At 46.8% G+C, this 24,459-nt stretch overlaps 1 protein-coding gene across 12 annotated transcripts in view; it reads right to left on the bottom strand.

The window, feature by feature from the left end:
• Positions 1 to 24,459, bottom strand: part of CACNA1C (calcium voltage-gated channel subunit alpha1 C) — a 628,485-nt gene that overhangs the window by 344,431 nt on the left and 259,595 nt on the right. The window lies entirely within an intron of this gene.

Genomic DNA, 24,459 nt, shown 5'->3' with positions numbered 1-24,459 from the left:
CACTCTTGACCTCATATTCTCTCCATCCCTGGGGAAGTCCTCACTCATCCAGCTGCATTAGGGTCCCTTGAGGAGGGAAGGACAGAGGAGGCAGGGACAAGGGCCAAAGGGTGGGTGACTCACCCATCCCACCTCCAACTCCTGATGACAGGGCCATGGAGGAAGCCACACCACCTCAGGGCCAGGAGGTAGCTCAGAGGACTCCTGGCTGTACACATGAATCCAGGACATAGCACTTCAGCAAAGACCAGGTGAACAAAGGTGATTTCTCTTTAGCCATCAGGCACTGCGGTATGGGCCATCCTCTGAAAAGCTGGCAAGGCAGAATGAGGGCTATGACTCTCAACCAGGGACAATCTGTCCTCCTTGCCTCTGGGGACAATGAGCAATATCTGGAGACATTTTTAATTGTCACAACTGGGGAGGAGGGGATGTTATTGACATGTTGTGGGTAGAGGCCAGGGATGCTGCTAAACATCCTACAGTGCACCGGACAGCTCCTGATAACAAAAATTACCTGTCCCCGAATGTCAGTAAGGCCAAGTTGAGAAACCTTGAATTAGAGTACCTGATACTTCCTTCAGCAACGGCCTTCAGAAAGGCCCCAAGGGGCAGCACAGAGGGCCTGCTGGCATAGCAGCTGAGCCACTGCAAGGCAGCCTTTGACTTGAGTTTATGAACAAGATTGTTCTAATGATCAGACAGGTATTTGAAGGAGCCTCCATGATCCTTAGATGCTTCCACAGGTCCTTCAAAGGAGACTGCAGAGGGGCAACTGAGTTGGGTGGGAGAATGAACAGGTGACCTCCCTGGTCCTTTCCAACTCAGGGGACTCAAGTGTCCAACCGTTAGAAGGCTATGAGGCCAGAAGAGGATGAATGGGTTGGGAGGCTGACTGCCTGGTGAAGGGGGCATAGTTCAGCTATCGCTCAGGGGAGAGGGGCTGGAGTAAAGGGGGACTTAACAGTTCAGGCCAACACCAGTTGAGCCTGTAGGGAGCATCTGTTACCCATTTAAGATGGGGTGTCCAGCCACCTGAGCATTTGAGCTATTCAAGTCCCTAAAATCACTAGCTACCTGACCTAGGGTACTTCCCCTTCTCTTTCCTGTCATTGTGAGGATATTCAGCCCCACTGTCTCCCCTTCATCTTTCTCTTTCTACTACCTGAAAGGCAGTATGACAAAGTGGTTAAGAGTACGGGCTCTAGAGCCATATGCCTGGGTTCATATCCCAGCACTGCCGCTGACTATTCATCAGACTTTGGGCAAGTTACATGACCTCCCTAGTGCCTCAACTTCCTCACTCTAAAATGGGGTAATAACAGCACCCTGTCCCCTAAGATTGCTGTGACATACTCAGTACTCTGGCTGACACATGACGATCACTCAATTAGTGTTGATTAGTGTTAATATTGTCACAACCTACCCCTGAAGAAGGTCTGGTCAGGGACCTCTCTCAGCACTGCATCCTTGACTGATGGATGTCTCTGGTCTCAGTAGTAAGAGAATCATGTGTAGCAAGAAGGAATTGTAAACCTACACTTAATTGAAGGATGTTACTAAAAGGAAAGGGTCACTTCACTAGAGTTTTCCATAATTGCCCAAAAAGGAGTTCTGAAACCTGTCATGAAACCTGGGCCACTCCTTTTCCCTTGCTCATTTCTTTCTCTGATATTCTCTGCAAGCAGTGTTAACTACACACCCTGACTCATGGAAAATCAGTCTTCTTCCCTCCCTAAGACTAAGCAAATAGCAAATTTACGAATTCCTAGTCAGATGGCAGTATCTCCTGAGCACCTACTGTATGCAGAGCACTTTCAGAGGACACCGTATACCAGGCACTGTGCACTCACCATCCTGCCCCCACTCCGTGGAGGAGGGAAGCAGGCTCAAGAACAGAGACTGCTCCAGTCTCTCTAAAGCAACTCAGCAGCAGATCTGGGATTTAAAGGCAGACCTATGTGCATGCAGAGAGCCCTTCCCACCTGCCTCCAGTCCCTTTCTTCTGAGTCCAGGTGCCACATGACGTGGCCATGACTATGACCATGCCCATGCCAAGAACAGGCTGAAATCTCAGGGGGGAGGGCAGGGGGGAGGCATGGGGGCTCTTCCTACCTTTGCACGATGTGTCCCTACTAAAAATACCCCTGACTTGGCAGAGTCAAGCACTTGCCTGTACAAAATTCACCCCACGGGAGCTCTTCCATTTTCCTCCTTAACCTTTTAAAAGATGGTCCCAATTGAGACCCTGCTGGAGACTCCCTGACATTCTGTTGAAATTTCACAGACAACTGAAGCCCAGTGTGAACTTGCTTCCTTATGTTAAAGCGGCTTCCGCCCACTTTCCAAACCAAGTCTCAGTCCACGCAGGACGCTGGAGCTGCATTGCAGTGACATCTCAGCCCCAAGGGTGGCTTCATTGTTCACCCTAGCAATATGTTAACGATCTATGAGTGGCAGCAAACCAATCCTGTAACCTAGAGCCTTGTCGCTACTGCTGACAGACTATGTGACCTTGAGCAGGTGCCACTCAGTCTTTGGGCTCAGCTTCCCTATCTGTCAAATGAGGGGACAGGATAAAATAACACATGGTCCTTTCTGGAGCCACCAGCCTCCAATTCACTGTAGGTCAAGAGACAGCCATCTTCTTCACTGCTCGGGGCTTGCTAAACTCTACTCCAAAGCATAATCCTCATAGTTAATGCCCATTTGTCTCTAAAATGACACCCATTATTACAGAGGCATTTAGGGATTGGGTAGACTTCAAAGGAGGGCTTTTCCTGATGGAATCTGAATGCTGACATTACTGGGTCACATCCACACACACCCCCATTTCACATCTGGGAAGTCCAGGAGAGGAGCAAGCTCTGGGATAACTTTCCCAATATCCCCCGGGTCCTGAGAAAGGAACCTTTCCCCCCAAACACTCCCAGCTTCTTCCCCAGGGTACCCTACATTCCAGGTCCATCCGGGAAAAATCTGAGAGTGTGGCAGGAAGACAGAAGCACGAGTTTATATTCAGCATGCCAAACATTCTCGGGAGGACTTCTAAACATAACCAGACCTTAATATAGTGCATCTTCTTGTGCCAACTACTCGCCCGAAATCCTTGCCCACCCGCTTGTGAGCCCCACTCCCTTGGGGAAACTATTTGTGGCCCTTCACCAGGTGCCGCAGCTCAGTGAGAAGACACCATCCATGCCAGCAGGAAAGGGGCTCTTAAATATGCAAATCACCTCCACATTTGGGTTGCCTGACTAAGTTGCTATGAAGCTACATGACTCAGCCATGAGCTGGAAACCACTGGAAGTCCCCTGCACATTGAGCCTGAAGGGTCTGGCTCACTGTGGCCTGTCTGGGGGACTGCCTGCCTTTGCTCTGAGGCAGGAAGTAGGCCTGTAGGCAGGCACTCTACCTGCAAGTAGGCATGGGGGATGGGGCATGACGGGCCTGGGCTTCAGCACCTAGGGTGCCTCTGTCAGTGACAGTCTGCTGGCAGCTAGCTCAGCTGCCCTCCAACTTCCACTGCACAAGGAGAGGTTCATTCACAGCTCAACTGTGGGCCTACTGCAGAGTCCCCTCTCTGCTGTTTCTGGGACAAGCTTCTCTCCCTGAGAATAAGTTCCTGGCCAGCACTGGCTCTCTCTGCACATTCCAATGGCTGTTTCCAATGGCTTTTTCCAGTGGCCATGAGACAACAGCCAAAAGGCAAAACAGCCCTCTCATTCCCAGTCCGCCCTCTGGAACCTGATGTGAGATATCACCCCACCCACCATTCACACACACCCCTACAGCAAGAGGTGGGGAGGAAGGATGGGAACCTGGGTCTGAGACCTGCTCCCCAGATGGGAAGGGGCCCAGGGAACTGATCCTGCTAAAGGACCTGACCAGAAATGTCCCTGGGCACATCTGGCCCAGTGTCACAGCTCAGGCTCAAATCAGGCAGACAGAGAACAGGCCCAGCTGGGGCCTAGCATCAGGCCCCTGAAGGTTAATGCACCCAGGAATTCCACAGACAGGAGCTGTGCAGTCGGTCCTGATCCCTCCTGGTTCCTGTCCTCTGAGGCTCTCAGCTCCTTGGAACAGCACTCCACTGACCAGGTCCGAGGAGTTCCTGAACCACCGGCACATGGGCATCAGGCCCAGGGCCTGCTAATGTTGGTGATTCTGAGCTGGCTACACGCAGGACCTCTCTTGAAGCTTTTTACTAAACCCTCAAGTAAACACATGGAGCCTGGCTTCCTTTCTCCCTTCCTTCCTTCCCCCATCTACCTCCAGAAGGTATAATCTTACGTAGCTGGCCGATGCCTCAGAGTTGTCTTCAAGATGGAATGAATTAGGGAATTTGTGAGTGCGCCTAGCACACAGCACCCAGATGTCAGCTGAAGTGGAAACAAAAATGAAATGATCTGGAAGGCGGGCACTCACAGTGCTGGTAAGTCTCACTTCCTTCATTCCTCACAGATAAATGTGGGGAAAGTGCAGGGCTTGTGGGGAGGTGAGAGGGAATGCTCATTCATCCACTTGGATACTAACTGCATGCACGCGGCAGGCTCGAACCCCCAGAGACAGAACTAGTAGTGAGGCATGGTCTCCACCCTGGGAGAGCTGGGGGCAGCAAAGAATTACAACGAGGGGTGAGACAGACTACAATAGGGTGTGCTACTGCACGAGGAGCGCATCCGTCTCACTGGGAGAGAGGCAGATGTCCTGAGTCCTAGAAGTGTCCTGTGGCATTAGCCAGAAGACCCAGGCAGCATGGGGGACTCACGGTTCTATACAGGGATGAGGAGTGACACAGACAAAATCCACAGGTGAGATGATTCAAACCATGGGGCACCCCCAAAGAGCCTCTGAGGTGAATGAGAAACCGAGAAGACCTTCATACACTGCTTTGTGTGTACACCTATACATTCGCATCATGGAATGGATGCAAAGTCCAGGTTTATCAGAAATAAACTCAACTTCTAAACATTACGTTTGTTAAGAACTCCCACACCCCCTACTGAGACCCAGCAAATCTATGCCCCGTCCTGTTGGAAGAGGAAGAGTTCTTGCCAAGGCTTGGGGGGCCAGTGGCCATGCTCCCCAGCACGCCCTGTGCTCACAATGGGCTGCGAATGGAACTGGGGCATTCAGAGAAGCTGGGGGGTGGTAGGCTGAGCCACAGCCCTCCTGACACAGCATCAGCCCTTTCTGGGGCCTCGATTTTTAAAAATAGCAGGGCCTTTGCCTTAAAGCCCTGAGACAATGAAAACATTTCTGCCAGGACCTGTGAAATGTGAGCATGTCCCAGGTCCAGGGACACACATGTGCACACACAGAACACACATGCATGTGCACTCTGTCTCACACCCACACAGTCCCTCTTTCCTCAGCTCTGCCCACAGACAGCCAGGCTGTGGCCATCGCCTTACAGCGGAGCAAGGTCTGGGGAGCAAATGTTCCAGAGAGCCTGGGAAGGTGGGATCCCTGAGCCCCCTGAGGCATCGGTGGTTCTGGATGGAGTACAGAGGCTGGCTGTGCATTATAAAGGCTCTGCAAGTCTCCTCTGATTGCTACCATGTAGCCTGCATTCCTTCACACACTTTAGCCAGTTTTAGTGGGGTTCCTGTGCTGGGCAGAGTCCTGAAGACTGGGCTGATTTCTCCCTTCTTTTCACCAGGCACCAGACCTTGGAATTTGGCCGGGAAGAGAGGAGAGGGGGACTCTATGAAGGTCTCAATGTCTGAACATACCTTATTCCTTTTTAGAACCTCAGGGAGACATCACACTGTGACCCAAGCTGTTCTGTCACTTCCATGTCACTATTCTGAAATGAATGGTTTCTGGTGGCTAGCCTAATCAACCTCCAGGGAGGTTTGCAGGCAACCTGCACACAAAATCACCTTGTAATTAAGAGCAGAGGGGTTCAAACCCAGTTCTGCTACCTTCCAGCTATGGGATCTAGGGACATGACTCAATGACTTAACAGTATCAATATCTGTGAAACTGTAATGTTAACATAGTGTAACTCCTAGAATTATTTGTGAAGGTTACCTAAGTTAATATATGTGATAAAGCACTTAGGATTTAACTAAGTATTTAAACTATTAAAATATTTCAGATCTGATTGGCTAATAGCTGCCCCCCTAAGGTCCCCAAGAAGCTCCCACCCCTGGCCCTTCCTTGGGGCCCAAGGACTCCCCGTGATGCAGGCAGGCGGAGGGAGAAGAGAGAGCAATGTCAGTGTCTATGAAGGGTGATGGCTGTGCCCAGCAGAGCTCCCCGTATTTTGCATGTCATCCCTGCTCCACAGATTCTCGCAAACTCCTCTGCCTCTACACACTCTGCAACTGCTTGCGACACCCCCTCACAGGGCTCCCAGTGAAAACAAGCCTTCTAGTGAGCTTCAGCTATTCCTACAATCCACTGGTGAGAAGTGCACCTGCTCGGCTTTCTGTTGGTTCTGAGCAAGCGGTTCCTGTACACATGGGGACACGGGGACATGGCCACAGAGCTTGGCCTTGCATGATGCCCAGCTTCAGTTCTAAATGTTTGGGAAAAACTGGAATCCATGTCCACACTTCTGTGAAGCTAGGAAACCCCCAAGGCTACTCTCAGGGTCACAGCACAGGTTCCTCGATGTATTTTTTTGTATTTTTTTGTATTTTTTTAAATATTTTATTTATTTATTTGTAGGCAGAGGGGAAGGGAGGGAGAAAGAGAGGGAGAGACACATCAATGTGTTGTTGCCTTGCATGCAGCCCCTACTGGGGACCAGGCCCACAACCCAGGTATGTGCCCTGACAGAGAATCGAACCAGGGACCCTTTGGTTTTCAGGCCGGCACTCAATCCACTGAGCCACACCAGCCAGGGCTCTAAGTAAGTATTTTTTTTAAGAAATGGGAGTTCAATCCCTGTAATCCCACCACCACTGCACATTATCTTCCTCCCCTGATTTGTAGTCACTGTCTTAACTGATGACAGGGCAGGTAACAAGTGTGACAGCAGAGTCAGAAGGTGTAAGTTCGAGTCTCAGCTCTGCTGCTTATTAGCTGTTGGTCATGAGGCAAGTCCCTGACTCCCTCAGCTCCACATGCATGTCCCCTCTGGGAGCAGGGATGCTGTGGGGAGGAAGGGTAGGTGGAATACCCACCACAGGGTCAGGCAGCTAGTTGGCACCTAAAAATCCACTGAGGGAGGAGGTTTGGACTGTGCACATCCAAGCACACCTGGCATGTAAAACGTACTCAAAAAATTAGCTGAACATAAATTTCAAAAGGGAGCTGCTTGGTCCTGAGATCTGTAATGTAAGCCACCCGAAAAGGAAAAGAGAGAGGAGAGAGACTCAGTCAAGGCCACGAGCCACATTCCTGCTCCCATGAGCACAAGAGACCCAGAGCTACTTTCACAAAGCTGCGTGACAAACACCAGGGGTGTGAAACACGTGTACTCAGCCTGCTGTATCAGCCCACTGAGCAGGCTGGCAATTTTCAACGTATCCCATAAACGTCCTTCACCAGGGAATGTAAGGTCACAGGCAAGTTCCCCAATAGCAGAGAGCGATCAGCCTCAAAATCAGGACTTGTGAGATTTCAAAAAGACATTGTTGGGAAAAAAATGACATCCTAGGTTTCAAGAAATTGTGGACTGCCTAGCGGATGTCTTGAGTAACCTAATTCCATTTTTCAGGCAGGTTGCTCCCTAACTTTACTGCCTGAGGGAACCAAAGACTTTCCAACACCACTGTCAGTTCAACCTGAGAGTGGGGACGGTGGCACCATCCCCTCCAGCCTCAGCACAGGAAGCAACTGATCATTACATGAGGCAGGAGACAAAACACTGTTGGATTTGAAAAGTAATTTACTTTTAGTCAAAGTAAACTGACCCTTGTTTGGTTTGTGCACATGTCTCTGGGCCACATCCTTTTCCAGTTTGCTGTTCTTTTCTCATGCAAATCACTCCTCCAGCTGGCTGCCAAACCATCTCCCTGCTGCCATGTAAACAGCAGCTCGAGACCCATCTTTTCCAGGAAGCATTATCTAATTAACACTATAGATTCTGCAACCCCAGTGTATTTTCCCAGCCCCTATGGTACCCAAGGCCCCATTGTCATGCTGTGCTGAGACCCTTCACGCAGCCAGAGCTGCAGACAAAATACAGGACACCAACTAGATTTGATTTTCAGATAGACAAAAAATAATTCTTTTTTATAAGCATGTCCCAAATATTACATAAGAAATATGTATACTTAAAAAATTGTCATTTATCTGATAATCAGTTTTAAGTGGGCATCTCAGGTGGTATTTTTTTCTGAATCTAGCTACTCTATCTGCTATCTATCTTCCTTGCTTAGACATCAGAGGAAGAGGAGGAAAAGGTCTGCAAATGGCCAATAAACAGGTCACAAAGCCTGCGCCCTAAATCTCAAACAGTCTTCAAAGGAAAGCCTCTTAACCCTTCCCGCAGTCTTTTCCCACCCAGTGTTAAAGGGGTGTGCAGGAGGGCATGGCACAGGAGGCAGAGGAAGGCAGGGTGCTGGCACAGAAAGAGCTCCAGGCTAAGAGTCAGAAGACCTGGTTCTGAGTCCCGCCATCCCCCTTTCTGGCCATGGGATCTTTGATACACTACTAACTCTTAGAAGTTTCAGGGGAGCTTCCCCCCTTTTAATCAACAAATTGTTGATGATACTACCTACCTCTGCAAGGTAGGTAGGTAACCTTCATATGAATAATGCATATGAAAAACACTAAGTATAAGATGCTTGTTATCACAAAAACACACTGACAGAATAAGTCAGTATGGCTCAACACTGAGTTACAAGTCATGTGAGGAAGGAATCAATCCATAAAAATCAAACATGAGAGTCCCAAAGAAAGCACTCTGAACATATCTAACGCAGGCACAGAGGACCCTGTATACCTCAGTAAAACAGAGGCGTCACCACATCCCACAACAGCACTGGTGTTCAAAATGACAGCTATTGAGGTATCAAGAAAGACTGAATTATATTTAATGTATTCTGTTTAAAAAGGCATACCAGCAAATCCATCTAGGCCCAGGGGCTCCAGTATTGATGCAGCCCATCAGGAACCATGAGTTGCTTTCTTTAAAAAACGTATGGAAAACCTAATACGTGCTAGGCATAGCCACGTTCATGTGCTTTGTTCAGAGCCACTGGCAGTTGGTTATCTCTCCAGTAAACATTCCCTGAATGAACGAAGAAGTGGAAGGACGAATTTCCGGGGTGAATTCACAGAGTGCTAGAAACATAAGAAGGACTCAGGATAGCACTGTGGCTGGAATAACTCCCCTGATAGGAGAGGCCACAGCACACGGTGGGGAGAAGAAAAAGTCACTGTATGGGATGAAGTGGGAACACAAGGAACTCTGCTCCATCGCCAAAGGGCACCCAACCTAAGGTGAAGAGAAGGTGACATACTTCGCAGTACAACTCAGCAACTGCCTCATACTGCACTCTGCCAGATCAGACTGCCTCATGGACCAAAGGGAAGACAGATCTAAGGATCATATTTAAGTGGTCAATATTTAATGAGTCATCCTACTTCCCTATACCTGGAAATAATCGCTTTGGTTTTGTTTTCCTAACAAATGGATTAGCCCCTTCACCACTCTCATGGTGCTATCCCAGTGGAGACCTGCCTAGCAACACAGGATTAGCCCCTGGAAGTGTTCCCATGGGAGTGACCTGCAGCTCAAGGCTGAATGGGTATCTCGGGGTTGGGCAGATGGGCTGAAATAAACCAACCTCAAGCTGCATGTACAGGACATCACAGCCAGGACCAGCAAGGCTGACACACTGAAAGAAATCCCCACCTGTCAAACTCCCTGTTAACCTGCTAGTTATGCCTGAATGCGGTCCATCAAGCCCGTGACACGAGATGACACAGGGAGAGTGTCAAAGGAGATGACTGACAGGGGTCTGTCCTCAGGAAATTCATTTTCTAAACCAGACGACAAAACCCACAACAAAAGCCATGAAGGCAAAAGATAACCACGAACTCTAGCTAAAGAAGCACATAAACAATGTCATTGTAAAGGAGGGCCGAGCAGAAGAATGCCTCAGGCTGGGGACAAGGCTTGTGGCAACCTATGTGAAATGCAAAGCCAGCAAAAACATCACCTCCCTGAACCAGGATTCTATAGCTATTCTAAAATATGCTGAGGAAGGTAGGATCTCACTTACGCTGCCCTGAAATCCTAAGGAAATTAGATCTAAAAGGATTCTTAGCAATCAGATAATTTAACCCCTCATTTGAACAAATGATAAAGCAAAAGGGCAAAAGGAAAACTGTGATTGGGTACCAAACTCTCAAAATGCTGCTTAAACAATTCCAAGAGGTACATAACATAATCGTTTCGCAGATCACTTGCCCAAAGTCAGACAGCTAGTATACAGGTGAACTCAGGACTGCCTGACAAATGCCCAGGCTCTTTCCTCCCTGCACCAAACCTCCCCAGCTGAAGGCCAGCAGGGCCTGTCCAGGTTGCAGGTACTGAGCGGCACAGCCAGGCTCGGCCCAGAGCCCCTGACTGAGCCCAGAGCACTTTCCACCTCACGGCACTGCTCCTGACCTGGTCTTGAAGGTGTGTATGCTGAATTTTATTCCAAGTTCAAAGAGGGCTGGGAAACAAAGGTCCCCTGGCATAAACTAAACTGTCAAAACATTTACTAGGGTCTCTTTTTTCAAGCAAAGTTCAGATATGGGTCAAATCAATCCCCTTTCACCACATTTCTAGAAATATCCAAATTCCTTTGTTGTACTAGAATTTTCTTTGTCTTATCTATAGGTAGAAATAAGGATGTCCTTGACTGGGGTCTGGCCATATTTTGTTAAGGGGTAAATATTAAAATGACATTTTATATTCACATTTAATGACACAAAAGGATATTCATAGTATAAGTAAATAAAGGAAAACAAGGTCACATAGTAAGTAGTATGTGTCATAGAATTTTTTAAAAATCACATATTTCTATGTTTGTTTGGTAAAGGCTGGAATGATATATGCATAAAAGATAGTACTGTCCCTGAGGTCTGGTATTCTGAATAGACTTTTTAACTTTTTAAATGTACTTTAATTTTCCTATAATGATTATGTATTACTTGTGCAATTATAATATAAAAATTGTTCTTTAAATTAAAGCAAAGTCTATTATTGAAATCTGGGGAAAAAAGAGGAAGGGAAGCACTTTTCCCATAAACCAATATTGTAAGTGTTAGTAAGGTGATCAAATTAACCCATAAAACTTGCTAAACCAGTAGTTTAGAGGGATCAATGTAATAGCTCCATTTGGGGACATGTTGGGGGGAGAAGATGGATTTCGTGGAGGAAGGGACATGGAGGAGAGAGTCCTCTCATTGCCTCAGGCCTAAAACAAGCCCTGATGCCCCTATTCCACGTCCAAGCACACCCCCTTTAGGGCGTCCGATATTCTCATGCCTCCTGAGCCCTGGATCACTCACTGGGCTCCACTGTACCATTCCCTGTCTGCTCCAAATTAACTCACTTCAAACTCTCCTTCCCCACCAAAACCTATCCCCTCAGGTTCACCCAGTCTCTGGGGAGCAGCAACAGAATGGCTTCTGCCAAGAGACCAGCTTATGGTCAATGCTGCCCAACTGAAGGAAGGGTGGCCACAGCCCCAGCCACACCAAGTTCTACTGTTGTGTGGGGGGGGGCAGGGGCCGGGGGAGGGGATGGCAACAGTTGGGAAACAAGCCTGGCTTGAGGCCACTTCTGGCTCCAAGACATCCGGAGGAACACACCCAGTCCTGCAGAAGGTACTGGCCCACTGGCCCTTGAACAAATGTTCCCTTTTCCTCCTTGGCATCTATTTCAGGCAGTCTTTGCCCACAAGGTGCCCACCCTGTGGCCTCTTCTTACTTTTGACTCCATGGCAATGCTGTTTTGTCCACACAGATGCCCATTTCAGATAAGTAAGTTCAGATTCTCTGGCTTATTTAGAAGGGGTTTGCTGCTCATTAACTGGCCCATGCTAGACACCAAAGAGGCTACAAAAAAAAAGGAGTTGCCCCTTTCCCACCTTGCACAGAGCCAACATTGGGATCTACAGCTGACCATGCAGGCTCCAACAGTGGAGAACAGTCCAGCCTGGCTGCAGAGAATGCATCCAATGGCAGTGAGGGGCGGGGTGTACAGAGAGGGGACTCTGAAATTGAGAGCTTGGACTCCATCAGGGTGAATTAATCTAGGTAACTGAAGGAGGACAGAGCACAATTAAGGAGAGTTTGGAAAAGATTGAACTGGTAGCAGTCTGTGGCATACTGTAGCAACTACAGGTGGAGACCAAGCTGGGGTTTCAGGAGAGGGTGTGGTCACTGAAGGTTTCAGAGAGGGTGGCAAAGGCCCAGATCCTGGCCCAGGACTCAGAAAGTCCTGCACCTGGCCTCACCACCCACAGGCGCTGGAGCCCGGTCCTCAACTTCTCTGGGCAGCCCATTTTCCATGAGTGGCACGCACGTGACAACCCTGTCCTCAAGTGGATCTCACAGGGCTGCTGCACAGACCTTTGTTAAACTGTAGAGTGCTATGCAAATGTTAGCTATTATTATTAAATGTCTGAGACAGTATTTTGTCAGCAGCTTAGTTCTGCCCAGTTGAACACTCCCCTCCAAACATTTCACCAAATACCAAACTGGACTTTATTGTTTAGGGAAGAGATTCAGGAGCTTTCATGGAACACTGGAAAATCTAAACAGCAGCTAAAAACACAACTATCCCAGCTTCCATGTAAAGCATCTTCACTCGGATGGGGCTGGGAGTGCCTAATTGTTGGGACCCTCCATAGCCAGAGAGACCCCGCACCCTGCCTGAGGGTGCTGAGCTCCAAAGCGGGATCAGGGTCGGGGAAAAATGTATGAAGAGAGGGGGTGCTCACATGGCCCCAACCATGGGGGTTTGCTTATTCAGTGACTTACCCTGAATGCTCATCTGCCTCTACACAGGCAGCACCTCTACAGAGACCATTGGAAGTGCCAACGTTCCTGACTTGGAATCATAAAATCTTGGCCTTGGAAGGGATCTTGTAGCAAGATTGCCTCTCTTCCTATCTATCTTTCACCAGGCTATATCATTTCTTAGTATCTACAAATGGGCCCAGTCTACTTACTTTCAATATGTATATTGGATGCTTGTATAACTGGGTGCTTGGATGGACAGATGGATGCATGGTGGATGGATAAATGAATTCTATAGCATTTCTGACCCAGTCTGTGATAAAGAAAATACCAATCTGCTGCTTCCCTTCTTTCAGAGGAAGCCACCTTTGTCCTTCAATTTCTTACTCTTAAAAGAGAAAAATCTGCTCCCTGTGAGCCTTACCTGCCCCAACACCTGCACTCCATCGGCTTCTTCCCTCCACCATTTCTGCCTATGAGGAGGCTGTTCTGTTAACTCAAAGGGCTGATGTGACCCAGAAACCTCTTCCCCAGAATGCCCCAGAGGGCTCCTAAAGAGAAGAAAATGGCTAATGACTTGGCACACATTCTTCCCTGGGTGTGGGATGAGAACTTTTAGGGATCAGGGGAGAAAACCCTCCAGAAGGGTAAGAGATTTCTATTTAAACATAAGGTTTTCACTTCCATTTTCACTAAGCACAAGGTTCCCTTTAAAGCCTCATCTCCTGATAAACAGACTATTCCTGCCCATCTGAGTCATGCAGCTCTGGGCAGCCAGACCTCCTGACTCACTGGCATTGAAATCTCGGGTTTACAATACCACAGAGCTGCTAAAAATAGGAACCATGTACCTGGGCCCTCAAATAGGACGGGGACCAATATGGCTCTTTAAAAATGACTGCCCCACCTGTAACATAAAAATCCAACAGGGACTATACCTGACCTCTTTCACATGGCCTTCAACTTAATAAAGCCACCTCGAGTCCTTTGGGAATCAGCAGGCTACATGGACAGACAGGACAGGCAGCAAGGCAGGTAGGCAAAGATGAAATAATTACGCCTAACACATTCCAGTTGTTTTCATTACAAAATTCTAGATCTTTAAATTAGCACAAGGGTGTTTTCGCAGCAGTGGCAGGGAGATGAACCCTCCCTCCATGCTTTCTTTGATGGTGATTTCTCCCTTGAGAACCAATACAGCTTAAAATAGTTTGGGAAACTGTCACTGAGAAACAAAGAGGATGCTTGAGGATTTTGTTGTTGTTGTTTTGATTTTTGTTTTTTGAGTGGTTTTATACTTCCTTTCTAAATTTCTGAGGTATCCTGATGTTAAAATCTTAGAGCTTTTTTTACTACTTACAAACTAATTGTACTTGAGTGGCCTTGAGACCCACCTCCTTATATCTTGAGCAAAGCCTTCTACACTACTATCGTGTTTGTTTGATTGTTTGTTTGTTTGTTTTGGCAAAACTGGTGACAATGACTTCATTCTGAACCTCTACTCTGGAGTATACCATTGCTCTGCCTCATCTGACCTCACAATAACCTGGAATGAAGTCAGGCCATTGTCATCACTCTTGGTCTGCAGGTGAGACTCTGACGCTGGAGGACAAAATGCTCAGAGGGACAGGTCTCCCAGCAGGCGAGTGGCCAGGCTGGGCCTCTGCCTCAGGATCCCATGTGCATGTGTCACTCAGATGGAGATGAACCTGGGAGAAGAGAATAGCGCAGACCTGCTTTCCAGGGACAGGAGGACCCGACATTTGGACATCTTGCTCTGTCTGATAGGCTGTTAACCACAGAAAAATGCCTTTTCCTCCTGTATGTATCTCCATATCTTTTTACCTTTCAAGTCATTTTTTTAGCTGATGGGCTCAACACAGAGTAGGTGACCTAGAGACAGTCACCTCTGGAGACTCTCTACAAGAGGAAGGAAACAGCTCTTGACATAATAAATTGCAGCTGTTTGTTTTCAGTGGTGTTTTTAATTCCCAGTGACTTCCGGCAGGTGGGAGGCTGTGGGCCTGTGAGCACAGAGCACTGGGTTAAGGGACATAAATCATCGAGGCCACTTGTGCAGCACAGACTGAGGCTCCAGCAGCCACGGTGAGACTGCTGGGGGAGTGACGATGATGACAGGTAGTCACAGTCACACTCTGGCCTTTGGGGACTGAAACACTATGAGTGCCAACCTCTAGATCATCTTCAGATAAGCCTGGGGCCCATGAGCGGCCACCGCCAGCGCGGGACACAGGTAAGAGTCCCTGAGTCTGGCTCTCGGAGGCCTCGTCCTTGAGGTATTCTCATAGATCTATGGGGGATTGGGGGGCAGCTTGAAGAATGAAGTGAAAGAGGCCCTGAAAATGCAGCTTAGGACATTTTAAAAATGAACTGTGGGCTGGTCTGTCTTGAACACACGATGGGAACCCTAAAATGTAACATCTCCCCTTAGGAGTGAAATAAAATTGATGAGAGTCAATTGTGGCAGGCTCTGGCATTCGCCATCTCATTAGTCCTTGCAATCATACCACGAGATAGTCTGTTTTACTGCTGAAGAAACTGAGACTCAATGAGGTTAAAGAATTCGCTGGAAGTCACGCAAGTAAGAAGTGAAGTCAGCATCTGTGCCCTGATTTGTCGGACTTCAAAGCCCACTTTTGTCTCATGCCAGCACAATTCCTCTCTTAAAAAATCTGCCCCGTCTGCCAGACGGAAGCTGAGTCATCCTAATGAACCAACACCACTGTCTGTTTGAGCCCAGAGTGAGGTCTTTGGTCTCAACCTGGGGCCAGCTTTCCCCTCCTTCAGCTCCCCGCAATTCTAGGCGCACTAGCGCCCGCTGAAGAGCGCCTGCAGTGCCTTCCTTCAGGGCGGGCTCCTCTGGCACAGGACAGATTAAGGGGGGCAGGTGGGGGCTTCCACCCTCCTTCTCCTTCAGTAAATCTTTTTGACTAGTTGGGGGTAACCTGCGGAAGAAAAGTTTATATACGTGAAGAGCCCACCTTCTTGAGGGAAATTAAGGTGTCAAGGCAGGAGCAGTGTTGGAAGGAGCTGGCTCACCTTCCCTCCCTGGAGGAATAACAGGGAACCTTGAGGGCAGCAGGAATGACCACGGGAAGGTGATGTGATCTATCCGAGCCTGCTTCCTCCTCTGCAGGCAACAACTCCTGCTCTGCCTTTCTCGGGATGTTCTCATGGGAACCTGACAGGGCAACCTGCGCAACGGTGCTTTGAACACCAAAAAAGAGATGCATGAATGTCAGACATTTCTTCTGAAGGCTCTCTGAAGAGAGTGAGTGGTGTCTCTGTGTAATTTACTTCTGTTCATTTGCTCTTGCTGTTGTTATGTTGTTATAAAGAGCTCTGGGTGCCAAACTCAATCTCTCCCTGCAATGTCCCCTACAGTGATGCTGCTTGAAGGGACAGAGGACACAGGGGCAGCGTCATTCTAATAGTGTGGGCTCCTTGCTCCTTGAAGGCTTAGAAAATCACCTTTGCAAGTGGCCTGGATCTTATGTTAATGCTTTTGACACTTAAGCAAATATTTTACCTTCCCCTTAGGCCACTGTGGGATGAGAAGTACAGCAGCAGCAGAATTATTGTTATTATTTATTATCAGCCTGAGCAAACCATGATGGGAGGAGGAAACAAGCAAGCTGACCGGTCAGGGTGGCAGCGCAAGGACCAGCAGCCTGAGCTGGCCCTGCAGGTGTGGCCTGGGGCTTGGCAGGACAGGAAGTAGGAGCACAGGTTTTGGAGTCACTCCACCTCACTTGGGAGTCCCACCTAAACTCTTAGGAAATGTTGGCATTTAATCTCTCTGAGACTCAGTTTCTTCATCCACTGGGGGATTAAAGGAGATTCCGCAGTGCCCAGCATGGCCCACAGGAGGGCCAGCCTCCACCCTGTCACCTGACATCAACAACCCGTCTTCTTCCCTCTCACTCTTCACCCCTTTCTCAAGCGCTGGGCCTGGGGCCAGTCCAAGGGGGGTCCCCACGCTGCAGGGAAGCCTATCCACACTTTACTTTCTTCATGTGGCCCCGGAAAGGCTCAAAATCTCGTTGCTACTCTGTTATTGTTGTTTATCTTTTTGGCTTAAGCATATTTGCTCACGATTAAAAAAATGTGATATTATTGAAAACTATTAAAAAGTAAGATTTTGACTTATATTCTTCCATATTTTTTAGTATCTATTTTGAATATAACTGAGATTCTACTGCATGCACATTATATTCCAGTATTTCACAGGACATTATTCATATGTGGTCATACTCTTAAATAGTCTTCAGAGATACCACTTAGTGGGGTCACACCAGTCCCCACTGTTGAATATTTAGGCTGTCTCCAATTTTTTACTTTTGAAAGGAACTCTGCAATAAGATATTTGTGAGTAAATCTCTGCCTAGTTACCTATTTCCTTTGAGTAGAAGTGGAGCTAACAGTTATGAATATTTTTAAGGTTCTTAAACACAAATTGCCAAGTTGCATTCCAGAAACGCTGGGCCACTCCGCCCCTGCCAGCAGGGCTCGGGAGCTCCTGCTTCACCCTCACAACCTGCTGCTCTCAGCCCTCAGCCTTGCTAATTCTACCGGCAAAATAGCCCTTGCTATTGTTTAACTTTTTATCTTGAAATAATTTCACACTTACAGAAGAATTACAGAAATAGTAAAAGCTACTCCCATATATTCTTCACCTAAATTGCCCAATCGTTAACATTTTGCCACATTTGTTTCAGATATCCTCTCTAGATAGGTAGATAGACAGATGTAGAGATACATATACATACGTAATATATTCAAACATACGTAAATATACAGTTGCTTCTGAGTCATCTGACACTAAGTAACAGAGGCAATGGCTCTTTCTATCTAAATACACCAGTGTGTATTCCATAAGAACAAAGTCATCCTCACATAGCGTGATTAGCAAATTCACAAAATAAACACTGTATTTGGAGATCTTAAATTTCACCCAATGTCCTTTATAGCAGGAAAAAAAATTCAAGCCCAGGATTCAATCCAAGATCACGTATCACATGAAACTGTCACATCTCTCAGGCACCTCTATGATGAACAGTTCTCTCAGGCTTTCTGCTTCATGACTATGACATTTTGTGAAAAGGACAAGCCAGGATATTTGCAGAATGTCCCTCAGTTTGGGTTTGTCTGATATTTCCTCATGGTTAGATTAAGATTATGCATTTTGGGCAGGAACACAGCAGTGAAATTGTCCCCATTTTAGGGTATCATGCAGGATGTGGGTCTCTCCCATGGTGATGAGGTCTACCTCCACCACTTGGTTAAGGTGGTATCCAGGTTCCCCTGCTGTAATGTCACTATTTAACCAAGAAGTAATTTATAGGGAGATACTTTGAGACTATGTGAATGCCCTGGTTCTCATTACAGGTCCACCTGCTGGTTTTCGCAGACCTTGACAATTCTTGTTTGGAGCGATAGGATGGTGGACGGGTGGAGACATCCTACTCCATCATTCCTTCCACATTGGTTAGCATTCTGTTGCAAGAAAAGTTGACCTCATTCATCCCCATTTATTTCCTCATTACTTTCCCTGTATCAGTATAGACTCATGGATTTTTATCCAATCTATTAATGTCATTTATTTTGAAGCTCAAATTGTCTCAGATGTGGCCAGTGGGGCCCCTGTGAACGGACTCCTGTGTCCTTGGACATCACCATCATTCTGTGAGCACTACTTCTGGCACCGGATGTTACAGGCTTCTCTTCTGGCTAGTTAGCCTTTTGTTTCTTTTAGTGGAGAATAATATTGAGAGACCAAGATCTGGATGCTAGGTTTGTTCATTGCTACTGGGATATCACTTCTAAGGTCTTTCAACAGCTATAGAGCTAGGAAACGTCTGATATGTGTGGGTATTCTATGTCATAATATGTAATATATGTATAATGTAATATATTTATACATAAGATGTATGCACATATATAATGATTTTCATGTGGCATTTATTTAAAGATTAGAATTTTTTAAATTATTACTTAGGTCAAACATTCTCTAAGTGTTTATTAGGGCACTGTATGGACTTATTTCCCATTTATCTCTCACAGTCTTTGCATTTCTTATTCCTTTAGACATATTTTAAAATACAGATATAAGGCAAAATATACATTTGTGGTAATTTTTCAAATTCATTATTTGGCTTTTTATTTCTGATGTAGAATTTCTAACTTATTAAAGTTAGAACTATCTTCAGCTTTCACTAACTTGTTCCATTGTTTTGAGCTATTAAATTCCTCCCCAACCAGAAATTTGATACTCACTTCTGTTTTCTTTTTCTCCCATTAATTTATTTAATCAACTAGGAATATGTTGTGGCAAACTCTATGAGATGAGGATAGAAACTGCTTTGATATTTTTTCCCAAGTAGCTAACCAATTGTCCTAGCACCATTTATTATATAACCCTACCCTCCATCACTGATTTATCATTGTTGTTTTTAGAAATTGCTTTTTGTGTCTCCATCTGGCCAAGTGGTTTTTAGAAAGGTTGCAGGGTAAGCTGTTTTTCTCTCCTAAGCTCACGTAACTTAGAACCTTGGAAAAAGAGCAGACTGGCTGAGCACTTGGCCTCTGCCCTAGAGCCAGGCTTCCTGGATTCAGGTCCAGGTCCACCACTTTCCCACATGTAAAATGGCGATAACTGTACGTGAGACAAAATAATTAAAGTACTTAAAACAGAAAGTAGCACATGGAAGAGCCCAATAAATGTTAGTCATTATCATGTTTATAATTATTTTGTTGTTTTTATGGTAACCCTTTACTTCTTAGATGGGAAACCGAGGCTCAGAAATGTGTGCTGACTTGCCCAAGTCACACGCCCAAGCCCTCCCATGCTGACACATCTCCCACAGAAAAGGCAGGTCCTCTCTCATCTCCTACTCAGGCAGAGTCCCATCGTCTGTGCTTTTAATGTATGCAAATTCTACTATGAGAGAGGAAGGGGGACAGAGGATAGGAAGAAGGGAGAATGCAATTCATGTGGGTGATGCCATCCACCCCTACACTCAGCACAGGTGCGCCCTCTGCAAGTGGGGAGATACTGACCAGCTGTTCACCTAGTCTTTCTCAGCTCCAGGGAATCTTTCTGAGAGCTATCACCTCACCACATTGGGTGGGTTGTCAGTGTTCACAGATGTGTATTTCTTAAAATAGCATGGCCCCTAAATGCAAACCAACTATTGTACTTCCATCTGGGGCTCAAGTGTCCCAGGAACAGACTTCCAGTCCATACCGAGCAAACCCAGCTGACGAGGCCTTACAGAGAAGTGGAGTGCCATTCTGCAGCCTGTAAGTTTCCTATAGGATTTGTAGGGGACTTTTTAATCACCACAAAGACTCTGATAGTAATGTCATAGCCACCTAACTAGTACGTTTTTGTCTTACATCTTGCCCCTGTCCAATTCTGTTCTTCAAAGTAAACTTCATAAAGTGCATAAGGTATAAGGAAGGGCTCATATACTTCTGGAGGCAGGTCACTGAATGCAGCTCAGGCTCTGAGAAGCCCTGGTACAGTACATTCATTGTTTTCAGATGTTCCAGTTTGCACAGTTACAACTTTAAAGAGTAACTATGTTGTTATCAGTTCATGAAACTGAGAAACAAAGCAACTATAGCAAAAAATAACTTCCTAATCTGAAAGTTTCCTTGGCTCCCCAATGCCTAGTAAAGAATGGAGCTACTCAGCCAGGCCGTCTCATTCCAAGCCCCAGCCCTGCCTGCCCCATCAAGATTCCTTCCAAGGACATCCAGCCCAGAGTTTGCTAAGAAGGCAGCAACTGTGTGACACTTCCCTCCCAGTCACAAGTGGCCGTGCCACGAGACCAAGAGATGACCATCTTTGCTCACCACCAGATTTGCGAGACGAGTGGCTCTGCTGGGCTGAGCTGTGAGAACAATAAGGAAATAGAGGAAACCGGTGAGACAAAGAGAAGAGTGAAGCAGACAAATAATGAAAAGTAGAGACAAGAACTCACTGCCCCTGGGAGACGCAAAGAGAGCCCTTGGGATAGATGGATAAATAAATAAATAAAGCGAGATAAGGGCCATGTTTTAAACTTTCCCATGCTTAAAACTTCTCACCAAGTCCCCACTTTCACAAGCCACACAGCCTCCATAGCTGGTGAGCTAAAATGTTTTCCTTTTGTCAATATGCTGCACAATGGATTTTTTTTTCTGTAGAATCAAAGAGTCTGAGGTGACAAGTAGGGTAGATTGTGTGGCACATGCAGAACAGGACCGCTTACTTCATGCCAGGCCTGAAGGCACTGTCTGTTCCTGAGGTGGGCACACCGGTGACTGACGGCCTTGGCAGTGGCCCGCACCGGCAGCTACAGTGCCAGGCGGAGGCCCTGAGTCCTTCCTTAGGAGTGAGGCTCTGTGCTTGGCTTGAGTATGGCAAATAGCCTTTATACTATTCATGACGGAGGACCTGATTCTGGCTAATATACTATAGAGTTGCATGTGTTTAAAAATTTAAAATAATTAAAGAGTAGAAAACAACAATTCTATTATCCCACTAATCAAAACCATTGTGAAATTACACACACCAAGCAGCCCTGATTCCGACAGAGAGAACGGGTGGAGACTGAAACGCACTCATTACAACAGCAGCAGCACCACCAGGGACTATGCTGTCTGCACATCGGCTCGGTGGCCAGAGGGACCCTGAAGCCGTTACACACAACACCGCCATCAAACGCTGCCTTTCACTCCCTGTCACAGAACCAGGAGGCAGGCACAGCAAACTTTGTTCACACCCACACTGTTGTTGCTCCTGAAAAAGTCAACCTGAGAGGTACAACAGAACAGGGTGACAAGCGGGACCAGTTTCACCCAGCTCGTCTGCCGGCAGATTACACTTGGTCCCGGATGAGACACTGCTCTGCTCTTCAGTCCTCCTGGGGAGGCTGCACTAACGGCCTTGTACACCTGCACTGCTTGCACAGGCTCTGTTACAGCTGGCCAGAGGCATGAAGAAGAAGACACATTAACAACAACCAGAACGCCTTTCTAATTGGCTGACACAATAAAACCCCCAACTAGTCATCGCTGTCTAATTGTGTCAGGACGGCAACTAAGTGGCGCAAGAACAGACCCAGTGGTGTTCATTCAGCTCCCAACTTCTGTGAAACGTAGCAAGCACGGGCCCACCTAGGTTCTCTGTGCTGAAGCAGTTCACGTGGGTCGGCAGGGTGCTAACCTGCCACGCACAACAGCAGACGTCTGACAATCTGCGACTAGCCATCCATCTCCACCTTCAGCTCATTTCAACATCCATTCTAGGGGCAGAACTAAGAGACAGCTTAGGACAAACTACACAAGAAGGGATAAAAACACTAGAATCATGGGGACTTCATTGCTACAATAACATCATGCCCCACTGGGCAGACACTGTCCAATTAGGGAGCTGAATGGCCACAGAACACTCTGCTGCCCAGGTACCAATAACAAGGATGAGCAGATCATCTTGAGAGACACATGCTGCGTGTCTGAACCTTCAAAGCTCAGGGATCATTTGGGGGCAACAGACATCGCAGTAAGCATTGTCTCCACTCTCCATGCATGGAGAGAAAGGGAGCAAGCGGCCTTGCCTCTTTCGTGGATCTAACAAGATTGCTGTTTTGGCTGACATTCTATCAAAATTCCCCTTTACCAAGCAATGGTCCCCTATCTAGGGCATATGAACGATGTGTTCTCCTAAGAAGTGATTACCTACTTTCATCTTTTGAATTAGATATTCAGGGTGACAGGCCACAGGTGAAGAAGGAAGATAAGGTGAAAAAGCCATTTGTGGGGTTTCCCTCAAGGTGCCAGTTTTAACTTCAAGGTGCGAGTTTCAGGTTTAACTTCACCTCCCAGTGCTCGCATGTCACCAGGTTTAGTCATATTAACTTTCTTCTATCTGACTCTCTCTTGTTTTGAGTATGCATAATGAGGCAACTGAACTTTCATCTTGCTTTTGACAAGCAACCTTCCAAGTTCACTATCTTTCAATTACATTGTTGCAATGTCCCCAGTTCCATCTCTTTCCTAGTCATGCTACAACCAGCAGCGTTGCAGGGTGAGCTAACCATTCAGGTTCATGCATCCTGAACTCCTGCCCACACCACACAGATGCCTCACAGAACTAAGGTCATCCTCAGGGAATGTTAGAAATGGATGGGGTGTGGAGGTTCCCTGGTCAAAAACTGTGCTTCTCCAGTAGACCACAAATAGTTCCACAGAGCTAGTTACTGACAGAATCAGAACTTGTGACTCTACCGATGAACTTCACCGTCTTTGTGTAGCAACAGGACAATAACCTAATCAATCAACTGCTCAATCAACCTAAGTATTTGCTTGGTTCATTATGTATACCTGGCAGTATGTTTAACTTCCTAAGATTTGCAAAGGATGTATCAGCACAGTGGTTATTAGTGAAAAGAATTCATAACACTACTGAAAAAGCAAGAACAGGCATCCAACATTCAGGATCCAAGTTTCAAGAGGTAGGTCTGGGCCTCCTTTTTTTGTGAATTAAACACAGTAGAAATTTATTTTTTCTTTCTTATGTAAAAAGCTATATGTAAGTAGCCACGCTACATACTTTATAGACACAAGATTCCTCTAGCTCACCATTCTACCATCTCCAGCATGTATACCTCCTATTCATGGTCCAATATGAAAGCTGGAGCTCTAGCCATCACATCCACATTCCTGGCAGATGGAGGAAGGGAGAAAGAAGAAGGCAATAATGGATACTAGAGGCTAACTAATATATCTGCCCTAGTACTATAGACAGAATGTTCACCAAATCATGGCCCTCCTGGAGCTTGGCCTTGCCTATCTTTAGAAAGCTTCCAGAAGAGTTGTTGATATACCCTCCTGCTTAAGGACAATTAGAGTTGATAATCTTTCAGGCACCTTCCAGCCAGAAGCAATTCTGAATGACATGAAACAAGACATCAGTGAAGTATCACACTGAGCTGTGTTTCAGGCAGTAAATCCAGTGGGCCAATTAATGTAACCTGGCCTTGAGAAGTGGGTAAAATATGGCCTGGGCCCTCAAGGCCAAGAACAATGCTGAGAGTTGCAGAGGGTATTTACTAGGAGACAAAGCATGAGGAGAGCTAACAGGTCGGGGCCATGCCCAATTCAATTCATGGAAAATAGTTCCTGTAGTCTAGGGACAGTGGGGCAGCTCCTCCACTGAGCTGGGTACCCAGGCAATCTGCAAGGAGACCAGGAACCTGCCCTTCAACCTGCCTTTTCCAGGGAAAGGGATATGAGATTTGTTTGTTTGTTTGTTTGTTTTGAGAAACCAGCATCTCAGAGGCCCAGCTAAAGTTTCAGTACTTCTCAAAGTGTGGTCTCCAAACATGTGCATCAAAAGTGCTAGAAGAGCTTGTCAAAATGCAGATGCTGGGTCCTAGCTCAGACATTTTAAACATCCCCAGATGACATTTAATGAACCTGAGACCAGCGTCCCCTCTGAAGGAAGGCCAGGTCACATACCACATC

This window comes from Desmodus rotundus, chromosome 3 (genome assembly GCF_022682495.2).
Source record: "Desmodus rotundus isolate HL8 chromosome 3, HLdesRot8A.1, whole genome shotgun sequence".
Lineage (NCBI taxonomy): Eukaryota > Metazoa > Chordata > Mammalia > Chiroptera > Phyllostomidae > Desmodus > Desmodus rotundus.
Note: the sequence above shows the minus strand (reverse complement) of the source record. Positions and strands in the feature narration are given on the sequence as shown.